Source organism: Talpa europaea (genome assembly GCF_964194135.1).
Source record: "Talpa europaea genome assembly, chromosome: 7".
Lineage (NCBI taxonomy): Eukaryota > Metazoa > Chordata > Mammalia > Eulipotyphla > Talpidae > Talpa > Talpa europaea.
In genome coordinates, this window is record NC_140074.1 from 66,527,576 (window position 1) to 66,544,636 (window position 17,061).

At 47.1% G+C, this 17,061-nt stretch overlaps 1 protein-coding gene across 4 annotated transcripts in view; it reads right to left on the bottom strand.

Annotated features, from left to right (window-relative positions):
- The window catches only part of ASTN2 (astrotactin 2), a gene marked incomplete at both ends in the record, with an annotated part of 818,546 nt that overhangs the window by 265,132 nt on the left and 536,353 nt on the right, over nt 1-17,061 (bottom strand). The window lies entirely within an intron of this gene.

Below are 17,061 nucleotides of genomic sequence, written 5' to 3' on the forward strand. Positions count from 1 at the left end.
CCCATGTTTCACAAGCCTGTCTGACTCTAAACCCAGGCTGAGTCTCTTAGTCTATACCTTGCTACCACCTTTAAGACTTGACTTCAGTTCTTCTCCCCGCCCCCACCCGAGAGTTTTCTGCTCTCCAGGATAAACAACTCCAGGCTTTGAACACTTCCTTATGGGACCTTGTTTCCAGTCCCTCACTCTCCTGCTTCCCCCTCCGGTTTGCTAGTTTCCCACTCCAACACATGTACTCACGCGCTCTTTTATCAAGGTGGTAATGAGCTCCCTGTAGAAAAGCCAGGACTCCTCAGTACAAAGTTCTTAGGAAGGACTCCCTGGAGCAGTTCCCCCAAGGACACCTTCCTATGTGCCAGTCTAGTTTACCCTATACCAGTTTACCAGGGTGCTGCTCCCAGCATTTTATGGCCTGGTTGCCTCTCTACCTCCTCTGTAAAGAGTGACTCCTGTGCTCCAGAGACACCATGCCATTTGGCTTTTTGGATGCTTCCTTCTCAAATTTTCTACTTCTTCACCTGCTGATCTCTTTGTCTGAAATATCCATTTCTCAGTCATTTTCTAACACTTGTTAACCCGTCAAGAGTCGACTAAGGGATCACTTTTTAGAAAGGCTACCTCAGACGCACCCTGGATTTCATACTTTTCCTACCATAGCATAGAACAAGCAGAGGACAGTGATTAAAAGAGTGGGCCAGGGAACTCATCATTCAGACCTGGTTCAAGAACTTGTGCCACTTGACCTTTCATCTGGAAAACAGGGACAGGGTATACCTACCTGAGGGTTGTTGTGGAGAAGAAATAAGTTGATCACTTAAAGTTCTGGCACAGGGCTCAGCACATATCAAATGGTAATTGCTCCTATAGCACTATAGCTAGTTGAAGAATAAAGCATACTGTCATTTTAACCTAGAAATACCATGCTAGAGCTGCTACTTTGTCTTCTCCAACAGCCTGTGGTACCAAGAGGGCAGGGATAACATCTGATTCATGTTTCCAACTCCAGCACCTTGCCAAGAGTCCAGCATGCAGTAAGGAAACATGAATAAATGAACGAGTGAATCTAAGTCGCCTCAGTGCATATTGTCTTTACAACTTCATGAGCTGAAATTACCTATTTCATTTCCATACAATTTAAGAGAAGAAGGGGACTAAAATGTATCTACTTCAGGAGACCTCCCCCAAGGACTCACTGGATGAGGAGAGACTTATGGGTCCAATGCTAGGCTCTGTGCAGGACCATGGACAGTGGTGGTGGCTTAGTGGTAGAATAGTCACATCCACATAAAGTGGTAAAGACCAAGTGGCTAGGCAGCCAAGGAAAGATTTAAATCACATGGAGTGGTGAGGCACCATGGCACCAGGGCGATGTTCCACTGGGACTCACACACTCATGTGTGTGACCTCTACTATTGTTTATGGCTGACGCTCAATCTGACAGTCCTCTGAAATAATACTCTGACTCTGCAACATCAGCATCCTAGGTCCCTAGAGGGATAAGGAAAGTGATGAAGAGCATAATTGGAGAATTACAATCTGAAAGACTAGATTGCAGGCTAAGAACAAAGAAACAGAATAGGGGTAAGTAAAGGCTAGTCATCCAGTTGAGTCCATTAATTAGAAATATCAGCTGAGCCATGTAAGCCATCCCTTATGAGACCCTGCCAGCCAAAGATTCACTATAGCTTACCACAATCACTCCTTCCCAGGCTGCCTTCCCCTCAACCATGACCCCCTGCTCTTTTCTCCTTACACCAGCCATGTGACTCCAGCCAGCAGCCTCTCTTACTGCCGTCAACAGGACCTGATTCCAGTTAAAGAAAATTTATGAACCTCTAGGTCAGGGCTCAGAGGACTCAGCCTCATGTTAGCAGTTGGCGCTCGTGTCTGTTAAGCAGGCACCGGGTGGTGTGGTCATTACTTCCTTACACTTTCCTGCTAGATGGAGGCTTTCCTAGAAACAGTATGATTTTAAAAAATTGAAAAGGAATGGAAGGGGAAGAAATTAGGCTGGTTTATGGTTTTATTCCCAGGGAAGCAGTTTTGGACCCTGGGTCACAAACTTGTTTTCCCAAAGATCCATCTTGAAAATTTGCCTAGTGAGCTATATTCTTCTGATCCTTGATGCACCTCTCTAGGAACTAGAACTCTACCCCTAAAATTTTGTCCCCTATATAGATACTTTAGTCTTTGGAACATGCCTAGTTCCTACTGCAAAGCCCTGAGTCCCAACGCTGATCCAACATACAACTGACTGCCCCAGGGGCCCTGGGTTGGATTTTCCAGCTGACTACAGTGAAGTCTCCTCCTTTCTGGCAGTCCTGGGCCAAGGCTTTGCCCAGAGGTCTGTATATTGGAGGGGAGAAATGTGAAAGAGGAGTAGGGATGCCCACTGAAGATCAGGGCCCCAGGCATGATAGTGACAGAGAAAGTAGGTGCAATCTGGTCTCCTTCACTGATGGATGCTTACTTTACTCAGGATCACTGCTGTCCTAGTCCCTCACGGACAGATGTGAAGACTTGGAAGAAACACAGAATTCACAATTCAGGCAGAGAAGAGGGGAAGAGAAAACCTGCAGTGCATATACCTACCACACACCAAGCACTGTGAGTTACATATATTCTCTCAATGATTCCATCACTCCTTGCAGTGAAAACTACTGCCCTGATTTTACAGATGAGGAAACTGAGGCTTAGAGAGGTTCAAATCCCACTTAGGTGTGCCGTCCCAGATGGAGTCAGCTTAGTGTGACTCTAGTGCCATTTCCCCTCCTACAGAGCCAGACTCTAATCTAGAGGGACTCAGGATGTCCCCACGCTTTCAAGTCATGCCTGGACCCGAAACTAGCCCTACATCCTCAAGCTAGCTATCTTTTATAGTTTGCGAGGGGCTGATGTCCAGTATGCTTGTCTGGCTTCTTCCACAAGGAAATTGTAGAATCATGGACCATTAGAACTCCAAAACTCAAAGTGCATTAGTCATCTGCTGGAACAGTAGTTTTCTACTTTCTTTTCTTTATTTCACAGCAATATGGTGGCAAGTCCCATCATGAAACTATATTAGATGGTTCCTCCCAGTCTCCCATCTGTATTCTTCTGGAAGGGACTCCTGAGTCTCTGATGAAGACCCCATATCCCTGCAAGAAACACATTCTGAATCTACATCTGTTTTTTTCTAGTGCTCTCTGTTCTCTATAGTGGTCAAATCATATCCATCAGTATGGAGGAGAAGGTGTTCTGGGGTCTTTGCAGGCAAACTGTGTAGGAAAGAGCTTCTGGAGACAGAAGCTTCCTTTGGGCAGGAGAGAGGAATCATCAGCAATAGTGGCCACCGTTAATTGAGCACCTACTATGGTGTGGATCACAGTGCCCAGAGCTTTGCTTGCATTATGCCATTTAAACCTCAGCAGATTGTGATCCCATTATGAGGATAAGGAAGCTGAGCCTTAAGTCCTTAGTACTAGTGACCCAGCTTCCAGGGCTGGAAGGGGCTTTTGAACTCATCTTGCATGGCATAAGGGAAGCTACAGGGTTTCCATGTACATGCAGTAGGTTCTGATCCCCAGTCACCTTGCTCCAGAGCCCAGCTCTTAGCCAGTCTGTTGTACTATCTCCCCAGTGAAGGCTAGAAGCACTTGCCTATTTACCCACACAGCCTTACCCCCCTCCTGCCAATCTTGTTAGTAAATGCTTTGCACAATCAGACATCTCATTTTCCTCACCAGGACCGCCAATAGGCAGGGTCTTGGTATAAATGCACACCCCCTACCCTCCCTCCCACAGACCCACACACGCCTGTACACAGTCGGGCACGCGCTCATGCATAATGCAGGACACCGTGGTCTCAAATCCTGCTAAATTGAGATTCAGCCGGCTGCTGGGACTGGAGACACCTCAGTGCCTGCGTCATTAGCTGAGCTCTGAAAGCCATCATTACTGCAGCCACTGTGGCTGAGTCACTGAGACCGCGGAGCAGGTAATAGAATTGCGGGGACACATAATAAAAGGGAATGGAATGGGATTCGGGCCGGAAACGAGGACTATCTGTTATCCGGCCCTGAAGGGTGATATGTAAACAAGGAGAGCCAAGCCCAAGAGATGGCTGTTGCACAGGTCCCTCAGCAGAAGATAATAAACAGCCTAATTATAACCTCCACACTCCGAGGTTTCAAAGGAGAGAAAGAAAAAAATCAATGAAATTAATTTAATGCGGACCCATTCTTTATGTTTGTTTTGCTACAGCACTTGTCTGAGATACCCCTATAGATTTGCTCATCTTTTGTCCACCCACTGCATTTACCCATAAGAGCAAAAGAAGAAAAAAAGAAAAAGAAGCTGGACCTCAGGCTTATTTGTCTAGAACAGCTCTGAGAAGAGGGACAGATCCAAGGCTTCCAGGGCTGGAAGGGGCTTTTCAACTCATCTTTTATGGCCTAGGGGAAGCTGCAGGTTTTCACGTACATGTGCACAGGCCGCACACTCTACAAGGGGGCCCATGGAGGGGTGAGCGGGGACTGGGAGGTAGCTCAGGTACTATTGGATAAACTCTGATACTTGGGTGGGGGGACTTGTAGCCACCTGTGTAATTAACAGAAGGGTGCACTGAACCAGCACTTGATGACATGAAAGCTGTGGGGTGCATGTTTTTATCATCTCTGGTACTTCTCCTTCCTAGGAGTACTCCTTCCTTTGTAACAGGAGCACACTAGGTGAGGTGTAAGTTAAGGGGGCTACCATAATTAAGGCATGAATATCCTGGCAGGCGAAGAGCTGACAGCATGAAGCATTAGTTTAATTTAATCCTCTCAGTACCCCCAGCCCCCATTTTATAGATGGGGGAGCAAAAGCAAGGATCAGAGAGAGACCTGGTCACCTGCCCTGTGTCACAAAACCCTTGATTGGAGAAGCTGGGTTTGTTATCCAAGGATATCTGGGCTCTTTCCCCACTGCATGCCCCTTCTTTGAAGCTATTTCCACCGCGAGTTTTCTGTGATGCTTCATGTACTGTGGGCTTGCTTCTAGGGACACTGGGGGAACAAAAGAACAGGGGATACTTTTGCTATCCAGCTATCCAGATCAAACAGCAGGCAATGTCCCCTGATGGAGCTGATGGGACTGTGCAGGAGGACCCAGATGGCAGTGAAACTGACTAAATGCAGAACCGGTCTTCCCCAGAGGTTAATGAGAGGTAATCCTGAAAATCACTGTCCAGTAAGCCTGGTGTCAATATTTAGTAAAATAATTGGATGAATGTGCCCAGAGTAAATCTGTAAGCATTCGAGAGATAATGGAATAGTGAGCGATAAGGAGCACTGGAGGTTCATGCAGAACAAATCATCCTGGACAACTTGATAGCTTTTCCTGACAAAATTACAAAATTAGAGGATGGAGGAGAGGTAGTAAAGGTTATGGATCTGAGCTCCAGCAAAATATTGAATTGTGTCACATGTGATGTTCAACTTGCCAAATTAATTCAAATTGCCTCCGATTCAAGCTGTGTTGTGTGGGTTAGTGTGATCGTGAATCTGGTTGAAGAACAGAGCCATCAGGTGCTGAGATGTGGTACTGCTCCCAGGGCTGGGGCAGAGGCCTTCTCAGCCCACCTGCCGTCTGGAGGGCAGCTTGCTGCCAGGGATCCCAGGCAAGAGATGAGACATCTTTAAGTCAGTGGAAGACCAGGGGACAAATGGAGAGGAAGGATGTTTTATAGATCATTTAGTATCACAGTCTCCCCAAGGGGCAGGCATCCACTACCATCATCCTCACTCTCAGCAATCTTTATCATCAGAATTTTGCTAATAAAAACCCAAGGGTCAGAGAGGGGCCATTTCCACCAAGTTCCCAGGCGATGCTGACCTTGCTAACTCCAGGCACCACACATTTCAAGAACCACTGCTTTAGTCCAGGTCTTCCTAGATATTAATTTGCATATGATTTGCCTGGAGACCTTGTTAAAATTCAGACTCAGTGGGTCATCTGTGGGAGAGGGGCCTTCTGCTTTCCTAATAAGATGCAAGCCCTGCTACTGGCGTGTCACTAAACCTTGATGGAAAACACTGATGCCTTAATGTTGGAGAAATAAGAAATCTAGAAAGACAGCACCACAATTTAAGAATCTGCTCTGGAATCTTAGAGAAAGGAAGCAAGCCTTAGAATAAAGAGAGCAAATGAACTGTAGAAAGGACATCCATTGGAAGATCTGACTTAAGAATTTGGCCTTGCCTTTCTGTTATGTGCATTATGATTAGAGGAATTTCTTGAACTCTTTTAGGCTTCAGTTTATTTATTTTCAAAGTCATATCTTCTTATAATTATTATTATTCTTTAGCAAGAGTTTTGACAGTCAATTAAAAAAACGTGCATAGAGGAAATACTTGGCGACGTCTCAAAACGAGACTGCTCAGTCAGACCCCATGGTCTTGCCAATATTCTGGTGTAAGGAGTCAGGGATAAAACCATTCTAGGGGTGCAGTGCTGAACCCTGATGCCTCTCCCCCTGGTGCCTTTCTCCCCTCTCATGCCTGGCTGTACCTCCTTCCACAGGACAGCCGAAACCCAACATACCCCCATGGTCAAAATACCCTGTATCCATTTCATTAGAGTCCAGGAATCACTCTACTATCAAATTTAAAATATATCCCACTGTTTTAAATACCTTATTATAGGTATAGAGTTTACTGCCACTTGTCTCAAAAGTCCTTTGGGAAGCAGAAGAGCCGAAATCTAAATTATCAATTAAAAAATGCAAAGAGAAAAAATGAGCTTTCCCATTTGCTTCCTCTTGAATGAAGCATTTGGGAAGTTCCAAAGAGAAATTAAGAGAAACTGTTGTATGCTATATAGAGCACTGATGAAATGGCTAGTTACTATGATAATTAATCACTTTAAACTTGATATTTAAGGGCCTTGTAACAAATAAACCTCCCACCCACATCATCTCCCAGCCTCAGTTAATTCCTGTCACTCTCCCCATGGTCTGTGTGTTCTCCCCACGTATATACTCCTGTTTCCTCTACTTCCTGACCTCTTACCTTTGTGTCCGCCACACTATAAGGCAGATGGGCAAATTCTAAATATTGCTTTATTTCTTAACATTCCCAAACCTGGGAAAGATATCACTGGGGTTGCTCAACTCCCAGCCTTTTGTTCTCACTTTCCCAGAGCCACATAAATGTCCCCCAAAGCCATGGGCCAACATAGGTTTCAGGTTCCTATCACATCCACCTGGGGTGAATAAGGATTTCTTTATTCGTTTACCTTTTTTTTTTTTTTTTTAAGATTTATTTATTTATTTATACACGCACTGGGCACAGTCAGAAGCGCGGGAGGGTGAGAGAACTCACCAGAGCCAGTGCAGGGAGCAGAGCAGGCAGAAGGACCGAAGTACACTGCTGAGGGGAGCAGCGGGCACAGGAGAGGTCTGTGCACCATGTGGGACCCTCCTCCGGTGGCCGGGGAGCAGCCGGGGATCGAACCGGCACTGCAGAGGCCGTGGAGCCGCTTCGCAACCCAGTGTTCAACTGCTGCGCCACCGGGGAGGCCCTCATTTCCCTTTTTATTCAGTTATGTTTTCATTCCCTCAATAACATGCCTGCCCTCAGCCATTCCCTCACCTCATCCTCCATTCATTCGTCACTTACTAATCCATTCACAGGCTCATGCATTTATGCACATGTTCTCCTATACATAAGTGTGCACCTCTCTGTTAATCAGATATTCACAGATTTATGTATATATTCATCCATTTTCATCCACATCAGTTCTCTCAACCATACATTCATTCACTGAATCTCCACAGAGCTCCCTGGGCACTCACAAAGGCAGTATCTGCCTTCGACACCAAACTGTGGAAGGCCTGGCCTCTGCTCTTGAGAAATTCACAAATCAGTCAAGAAAACAATTTTCAAACAGGAATTGCACATGCTCTGTGTTCAAGGTAGCACAGAGGAGGGTAGGAACTGAAAAAGAAAAGGAATAACTGCATGCCTACTATGTACCTGTGCCTTTTACAAGCATTATCTGATTTAAATACTCCTTTTCCTTCAATAGATGATGAAACCTAAATTCACTTAGTGTGTTATTGTGATTGGTAATAAGAAATATGTATTTGGTCTACTTCCAGTTTCTGGTTTCTGGCACAGAGCTCTTGGGACCCTTGGAATTTCCTAAGTGATGGGAGTAATCAATGGGCCTTTTGTTATGTGAATGAAATGACTTGTGGGCAGCCTAGAGAACCAACCTTGTGATTAAAGGGTTGGAAATTTCTTGCCACCCTCCTACCTCCAGTTACCTGGAAGTTTATTTAATTAACTATAACTATGGAATAAAGCACAGAATTTGTAGAGCTTCCAGGTTGGTGAACACATGGAGATTTGGGGAAAGTGACACGAGAGGGGAGAGATGGAAGCTTTGTGCCCTTTTCCTGTATCTTGTCTTACACATCTCTCCCATCTGGCCATTCCTGAATTATATCCTTTTCTAATTAAACCAGTAATGGAGTCAGTAAAATGTTTCCCTGAGTGCTTAGTCACTCTATAAAATTAATCCAGTCCAAAAGGGGAGGAAGTCACGGGACCGCCTGATTTATAGCCAGTCTGTCAAAAGCTCAGGCGCTGGTGGGTGTGGACGAGAGGGACAGGAAACAGCCTTAGGGACTAAACCCATAACTGGGCCCTGTGACACCACCTTGGGCAGACAGCACTGAGTTGAATTGTAGGACACCTAGGTGGTATGTGGAGATTTGCTTGGTGGTGTGGGGGAACCCCACCAAATACATGGAGATTTGGGTCCTAGAATACTCATTGGCTTAGTAAATAGACACCTTTGAGACCTGAGTCCAGGTCTTCTCACTCCACTCTCTCAGGCTTCACCACTGTGAATATAATCGGTGACCCTAGTTAAGACTAGCAGGTCCTGAGGAGTTACAAGGTGTGAGAAGCAATCAGAAAGTGAGGAAGTGGAGATGGAAAGTTTCTATCAAGAAGCATGTCTTTCCACGGAGGAGAGAGAAGGTGGAAACTGAAGAGGGGCTGAGTACTGAGCCTTAGGGCGCTAGAGACTCTCCTGAGGAAGGAACAGCACGTCTGTGAGGATTGCTTGAGTTACTCCTGTCAACAATGGACTTCAGCACAGGGCCTGCTGTAACATAGATGCTAAATTAACACCTAGAGAATGAATGTCAGATGCTCTGCTGTGAATCCAACATTGTCCAGAGCCGCACTTTCGAGAGAGGCAGGAGGAGATGGTAGGTGGGCTGCCCACCAAGCAGTCAGGGAAACAAGTGGGTCCCACCAGGCTATGGAACAGTCAGACTTAATAAAGCCAGTGCAGACTCCAACAGGGAAAGGCTGAACGTGTGCAGAAGCAGGGGACAGATCCAAAATGGGTGGATCGAGTAGGGATGCAGGGTTGCCTTAGAATAGACAGGACGCGGGCCATGGAAAACAGATCCAGGGGCAAAGATTACATGACAATATATGAGTCGATATTTGCACAGTTTCCTGGTAATTGGCACTGGTTCAGAAACCCCAACAGAGAAAACAGTCTTCGGGGTGTGGAGAAAATGAAGGTTTCAGCTTCGGTGGGGTGGGTTTTATTAGAACAGTTATTAGTCTGTTGTGCAAAAATCTCATTAAAAACTCATTGGGGCTCTCAGAAGTGTTGCACATTTTTCATAATTATATCCTTCTAATTCTTCCACGGGTCTCTTGATGCTGTCTGAGCGTCGGGTCTATTGAAGGTGTGGCAGGAGGCATAGCTTCCGGCTCACTTGTCATTTGGGTCAAGGGCCAGAGACCTGCAGATCGTGTCCTGCATATTGTTGAAAGGAAGAAGGGGACCTGGCAGGTGGTGAATCCTCACAGGTGCTTTGGCATGCATTATTTTATACCCTAGCCACCCGAGGGACCAATGGATCATCTACCTCCAGTGCCTTCCCATGGTCCCACAGCACATTCCTGGCAGAATCAGCATTCACACTCCACTTGTTCAAACTGGAAAACCTATACCCTCTCCAGGGCCCATGTCACCTCCAACAGCAGTAACTCTTTGGGGGGAGGGGGTTCTCACTTCAGGCTGGCAAGCTAGAATTCAGGGAAGGGGATGAGGAGGGAGCAGGAGAAGAAAGCGGGAGAGAATCGTTGCACGCCAGCCTCACACTCCATGATCACTCTCCAGCTGTCGGCTGAGCCCACACTCACTGTGGAGTTTTATTAAGGAGCAAGAGTCGTGAAAGAGTGAAGTGACAGATTTGAAATTAACTTGCCAAACTCCCCATCAATATTGTGACAGTCCCCAAGTACCAGTTCAGCGACCCAGTGCACCAACTTGACAATATGAACATAACTTTGTCGGAACAAAGGCTTCCACTCTGTCTTCTCAAGAGAAGCTAATTTTGGGGAGACAGGCATTCTTCTCTCTGCCTTTTTTTTGGCACCTCTATTGAAGGTCCCTCTGGGCCAACCCGGGAGTACTTGTTTCCTAAACTCCCATTCTTCTCTCTCCATGGGGATCTGCTCCCACACAGGATGCTAATGGCAGTCAGAGAGGGGCTTCTCCCCTGTAGGGGCCTACTCAGGGAATGAAGATCCAGAGAGAGATACCCACAGAGTTGCTACTTTCTCAACAGTGACTTGAGTCCCCTTTGGATTTTTTTCCTGGAACACTATGCTCTCTGTGCCAACTCTTAGCAGCTCTCCAGAGACTGCCCCCTTCTCTCCCTTCACCCAGATGCTTCTTCCTACCTGGACCCCTAACCCCCGAGGTGGGTCCCAGAGCACCCTGACTTCCACACATTACATCACACGGTTCGCTTTAGAGCATTTCACTTGAATAAGCATCTTTGTTTTGTTATCTCTGAGCTCAGTAGGTAGAGGGACTACAAAATTTATCATCTAATCCAGACTACTTTTGTCTGGGCACACTGCAGAACTAGGGACCACGGCACAAACCAGAACTGTCTAGTCAAACCAGACAAAGGGCTGCCCCTCACATGGCACGCGCTGCTCCTGTTGGGTCTCTTTGCATCTCCATCACCACACAATGATTAAAATTTACTAAGCACAGGACATTTGCTTCTTTAGCTAGCCATAAACACAAGGTCATAGAACCTTTTCTGACTTTGCTCTCCTTCTCCTCTTTCCCTCCCTCCTTCCTTCCACCCATTTTTGTCTTTCCTCCTGTCTTTAAACTTGTTAATCACCTTCTACACATCAAGCCCTGCTAATTTTTTTATGACAGGGCACACAAGTAAACGTGCTTCTGCCTGAAGGATGAGAAGGAGAAACAGCTAGTAAGTACTGAGCTCGACCATGGGTTGTTTAAATTTAAACATTGAGTGTTATTTAATCAACCAAGAGATGGAGACTTAATATAGTCACCCTTTAGAAATGAGGACAATGAAGCTCAGAGAAGTTAGGTGAGGCACAGTGACACCGCTCCTAGCAGCAGGGGCTGAAGTCAACACCAGGTCCGCTGAGTCAAAGCCATGGGCTGCCCACTAAACTGTGCTGTGACCTCAGTTTCAGAGAGAACTGAAGTGCAAAGTGGCACAGGATGCCACATGCTGTGAGTGAGGGAGGGTCCCATTCTGTGGATGGACATAGAAGTTGTAGGGACACACTTTATCCATAGACTAAATATAAAGTTAACTTGTAACTTATGGCTCTCAACTGCCTAGATTTCAGTTTTGCACACTTTGCAAATCTTGGGAGTTTACAGTGATGGACAGTTGAAGATGGATTAGGGTCTCATGATCCCGACATTAAATAAGGGATCATGCAAATATAAATTCAATTTAGGTTTTTACAAGTATTTCAAAAGAAAAATAGGAGGAGGACCACAGGATAATTTCCTCCATCATTGTTTTCTCGGCTAAGGAAACAGGCTGCGTGGACAAAAGACAAAGGTACACATGTCAGAGAGTTAGGACTTGAACTCCTCTCTACTTGACCCCCAAGCCTGAGTTGCTCTTCCTTCCTTCCTTTGCTTCCAAACACTGAGATCACCCAGCATTAGTGCCAGCAAAGTTCTTGCTGCCACGTTCCCACCTCTGCAACTTCTTCTTTTCATACACAGAATGGATATCGCCTCGGCTCTTCTCCATGCGCCTGCTGTGAGGATTAAGGAAGAGCCAGCATTTGTTTTCTTTTTTGTTTTTTTTTTTGTTTTTTTTAATAATAAATTTTATTTTTATATTCCCCATACAATTAAGAGTCAGCATTTGAAGCACTCTGCACAGTGCCTGACCGAGAGATTCAGGCTCAGTCAAGAGCGGTTATAATCATCATTAATGGTAGTAGGCGGCATTGAATTATTGACAAATCATTTGTGATCCTTCGCACACATAATGATCCATCACACACATAATGACTTGCGCTGTTAGTAAACCTTTAGGAGGGGCTGCTTTTATCAGGCTCTCCGACTCCCTTATTGCCACGGTCCTTAAGTCCTCACCCTGGAACATTGGTTCGAATGGAGTGAGGGTGTGACTGTGGGTTGGGTTTGGAGACAGACTGTCTAGATTCCAATCCTGGCCCCAAACTGACAAACAGAATGATGCTGAGAAGGTCACCCTGTTGAAAGCACAGGATGGGCTGAAGCAGGCAGAGTCACTTCCTGCATTCTCCTCCCCTGTGGCTAAGTCCAGAGTCTCAGCCTGCTTTTAATTTTTATTTATTTATTTTAAAAGATTTATTTATTTATGCATACAAGAGCTGGGGTACAGGCCAGCGATGTGGGGTGTGAGAGGAATTGCCAGAGACAGAGTGGGGAACAGAACAGGCAGATAGACCAAAGTACACTGCAGAGGGGAGCAGGGGGCTAGTCAGGAGAGGTCTGCCAAGCCATGTGGGTTGCTCCCTGGCCGGCCGGGATCGAACTCGTGCTGCAGAGGGTACGGATTGCTTCACAGTGCTGTGCTTAAATCCTTGTGCCACCAGGGAGGCCCTCAGCTTGCTTTTAATGGTGGCTCCCCTCCTCTCTGACCTGTAAGTGTGTAACCCCCGATCTCAGTCTTTGGACTCTCCTATCCTCTTAGCTACTCCCTGGAGAGTTTGTCTCCTTCTGTTTCTTTTATATCATAAACAATCTGAAGCTTGCATTGCAAGTCAGGTCTCTCTTCTGGCTGGGTCTAGCCAAGTAACTTCCTGATGTCTCCCTGAGGACATCTAGAGACAAGGCCAGATGATGGTTACTGAGATGGGGTGATGAGTATGTGGAGGTCATTATACCAGTGTGACCCTTTACAAGTGACTGGAGTTATGCACAATCAAGTCCACTTTTTTTTTTAACACAGTCAAAACCAAATTTCTGGGCCTCCCCAGTGGCGCAGCGGTTGAGCGCTGGGTTGCCAAGCTGCCTGCAGCTTCTGCGGCGCCGGTTCGATCCCTGGCTGCTCCCCGGCCACCGGAGGAGGGTCCCACATGGCGCGCAGACCTCTCCTGCCGCCCGCTGCTCCCCTCAGCAGTGTACTTCGGTCCTTCTGCCTGCTCTGCTCCCCGCTCTGGCTCTGGTGAATTCTCTCACCTTCCCGCGCTTCTGACTGTACCCAGTGCATATGTAAACAAAACAAACAAACAAATAAACAAATAAATAAATAAAACATGCCTCTATTAAAAAAAAAAACAAAACAAAACCAAATTTCTATTTCTACTCCCCTCCCTGTGCCTGTTCGCCCTTGGAAGTTCCCATCTCCATCAGTGGTGCTTCCATCTGTCCAAGAATATTCAGCCAACCTGTCTTCCCCCTTCTTGTCCCTCATCAGTAAATTCAGTTGTCCTACCTTAAGAATACACCCAGAATCTTCCCACCTCTCACCTGCCCACTCTTACACCCGGACTCCGTTGTCTTTCCCTGGGGCAATTGAGAAAGCCTTGGAACCACTCTCCCTGCTTGCACCTGCCTCTGGAGTCTACTCTTCGCACCCCAGATGGAGTGGTCTTTTTAAAATGTGTGAGCTCATAGTCCTCTTCTGCTCTCACCATGCACTGGCTGCTTTCTCTTCTCACTTAGAGTAAAATCCAAAGTCCCGTTCGTACGTGACTCACAGGACCCACCACAAATTGCCGCACTGCCAGACCCAACGTCCATTGCCTTTTCTTTGTAACCTTTTCTTCTGCCACTCTCCCTCCCCCAATGCCATCACTGTGTTCTATCCACCGAGGCTCCTTTGTTCATGGGACCTGCCCAAGGGCTGTGAACTTGCTGTGCCTCTTGCCCTGGATGCCAGCAAGACTCACCTGCCTGGCCAGTTAGGTCTGTGCAGGAATGTAGCCTTCTTGAACAGTACCCCCTGCCCAGCCTATGTTAAACTGAACCCCCAGCTGAGCACGCTCTGGCTCCTTGCCCTGCTTGCCCCCACCATGCACACCTTGACAGAGCCTGTATTTATTTGCCGATTGTTTCACATACTGGGACTATGTCACGAGGGCAGGGTTTTATATGCTTTGTTCACAGGTGAATGCCAGGTTTCCTAGAGCAGTGAGTGGTGCATGGTAAGAACTCAACATCTAGGTTTGAATGAAGATACAATGGTGCCTGGTGTGGGGAAGTACTGCATGTAATTGCTATTTTTCTTACTTCTGTTGGTACTAACATTCTGCAACTTTCCTGGGTCTAGGGCCTTAACACTTCTTAGTTGCCTCACAGAGTCAGGACATGTGAGGAAACAAGGTACAATGGCCAGTGTGAGGGCCAAAAGCCCAAGAGGTGAGCTCACCTTCCTCCAGCTCCACTCTCTCTCCACCTCCCCGGGACTCTGCTTGTTCCACGGTGGCATGGTATTCCCCATTGTGATCTCTATATTAGAATGTTCTCTGTGTCAATGTTAAAATTTCATCATCCCCTAAGTGGGGGAGGGGTCTGAAAATATATTTAATGACCTTTTTGTGAAAGGTAGGAGCAATATTTAATTAAATAATGGGTAATCTTCTTTGCTTGGAATTATATAAACACTGGAAAAATGAGGGGCGGAGCAACATGGCGGCGAGGAGACGCTGCGAGTAAGATCTCCCATTAAAAAAAGTTAATAGGGAGGAAAAGCGGCAGGTCCCAGTGAGAACTGGGACACGGAAGATAAACGGACGACTCCAGCAAACTGCCCGAAGAAGAAAGTTGCCATAAAAGAGGACGAGAAGGGAGGGAAGCGCAGAACCCTGCTCCCCTCCCCCGCCCACAGAGGCGGCACTCTCCGACCGGCAGAGAGGAGGAAAACAACAAACCAAAACGCCCAACAAGAAAAACGGACACAGCAAGTGGGACTGTGAGTGGAAAGGAACTATTGCAGCCACCACACCCCGTGAACGGGAGCTGAGGCGAACCCTGCAGGATCCGCCGCGGAGGTGAGCTCCACGCACCATTAAAAAGAGAGCCCCGCCCCCCAGGAGGAGACCAGCACCAGCACACAGCCCCGGCCGCCCGGTAAGCTTGCGCGAAAGCGGTGCTCGGATTGCAGCTGCCCAGGTCCCCGCGCCTGCGACCTAGGCTTGCGGGGAGACGGCGGAGGCCCTCCCTGAGTGAGCAGGAACAAGGCGCCCAGGCAGGGGAGCGGGATTCAAAAGGCGCCATTCCCGCGCCACTGATCTGGGCTACAGCCCGCGTCCTGGAACTGAGGGCTTTGGAACTGAGACCCGGGGCACGAAATTAGGGGCGTGGGTTCCCCACGACGGTGGGGCACAAGACAGACACAGCACCCTAAAGCCGTTGAGGTGTACCCTACCATCCCCGCTCTGCTCCCTGTCCCACGGGGTGGAAAATCAGCTCCCCAAGGGCTCTAGGAGAGATCTCTGGTGCCACCTAGCGACTTGACCCCAGCACAGGCTACTGAAGGAGCTAGTGGCCAGCTGGGGAGTTAGCCCACACCGGGCCCCTTCTGAACAAGTAGTCTGAGCCCACAGGGAGAGCGAGCACCCACAGCCGGGGCAGACCAGGCGCGCAGAATAGAGTGCCTGAGACCAGAAGCGCAGGGAGTGTGTCCCACATCACCATTTTAGAACAGGGACATTTCTTCAGTAAAGACTACCTGCAGAAGGCTTCCCCAGGAGCCAGAGGTGAGCGGGGGAAGTTCGCCCACGCCAGACCCCCTCTGGCCTGCAGTCCAAGCCCAGAGGGGAGCAGGAACCCACCGCTGGGGCAGACCAGGCGCACAGGGGAGTGTGTCCCCACATCGGCATTTTAGAACAGGGACCTTTCTCCAGTAAAGGCTGCTTGAAACTGACAGATGACTCCTGGAAGAACCAGAGGGGAACAGAGAAGCCCACCCAAGATGCCGGCAAGTCCCAACAACACAGTGTCCCAACGCATACGGCAAATTAGAAAACAGACAGTAGGGAGGAGAAGAACCACACGCAACCTAGCAACTCTCCAGAGAAAAAGCACACCACAAAAAGAAAGCCAGCCCCCAGATTGCAACGACAATAACTTGGAAGAATTTCTGAGCCTTCCAGAAAGAGAATTTAAAATTGCCGTGATTAAAAAACTGACAGAAGTCATAAAGGAAAACAATGATAAGGGAAAAATAATCAACGATCAGAAGAATGCAATTGAGTCCCTAGAGAGGGAAAACAATGGTCAGAAGAAAGAAATTGAGTCCCTAAAGAGGGAAGTAAAAGAAATGCAGGAGATCAAAGAATTAATGGAAGAACTAAAGAATTCTGGGAAAAGCAATGAAAGCAGAATAGATGAAATGGAAGAACGAATAAGTAATCTTGAAGACACAGAAATAAAAAGAACCAAAACAGAGAAGGAAAGAGAAGTACGAAGGAAAAAGAACGAAGAAAGACTTCGGGAACTATCTGACTCCATGAGGAAAGGAAATATAAGAGTTATAGGAATACCAGAAGGAGAGGAGAGAGATGTAGGAACAGAGAAAATATTCAAAGAGATAATTGAAGAGAACTTCCCAAATGTGAAGAAGGAGCTGAAAATTGATATACAAGAAGCAAGAAGAACACCAAACTTCCACGACGAAAGGAAAAATACAGCAAGACACATAATAGTAAAGCTCCCAAGAATCCAGGACAAGGAAAAAATAATGAAGCTGGCAAGAGGGAAGAAACAGATAAC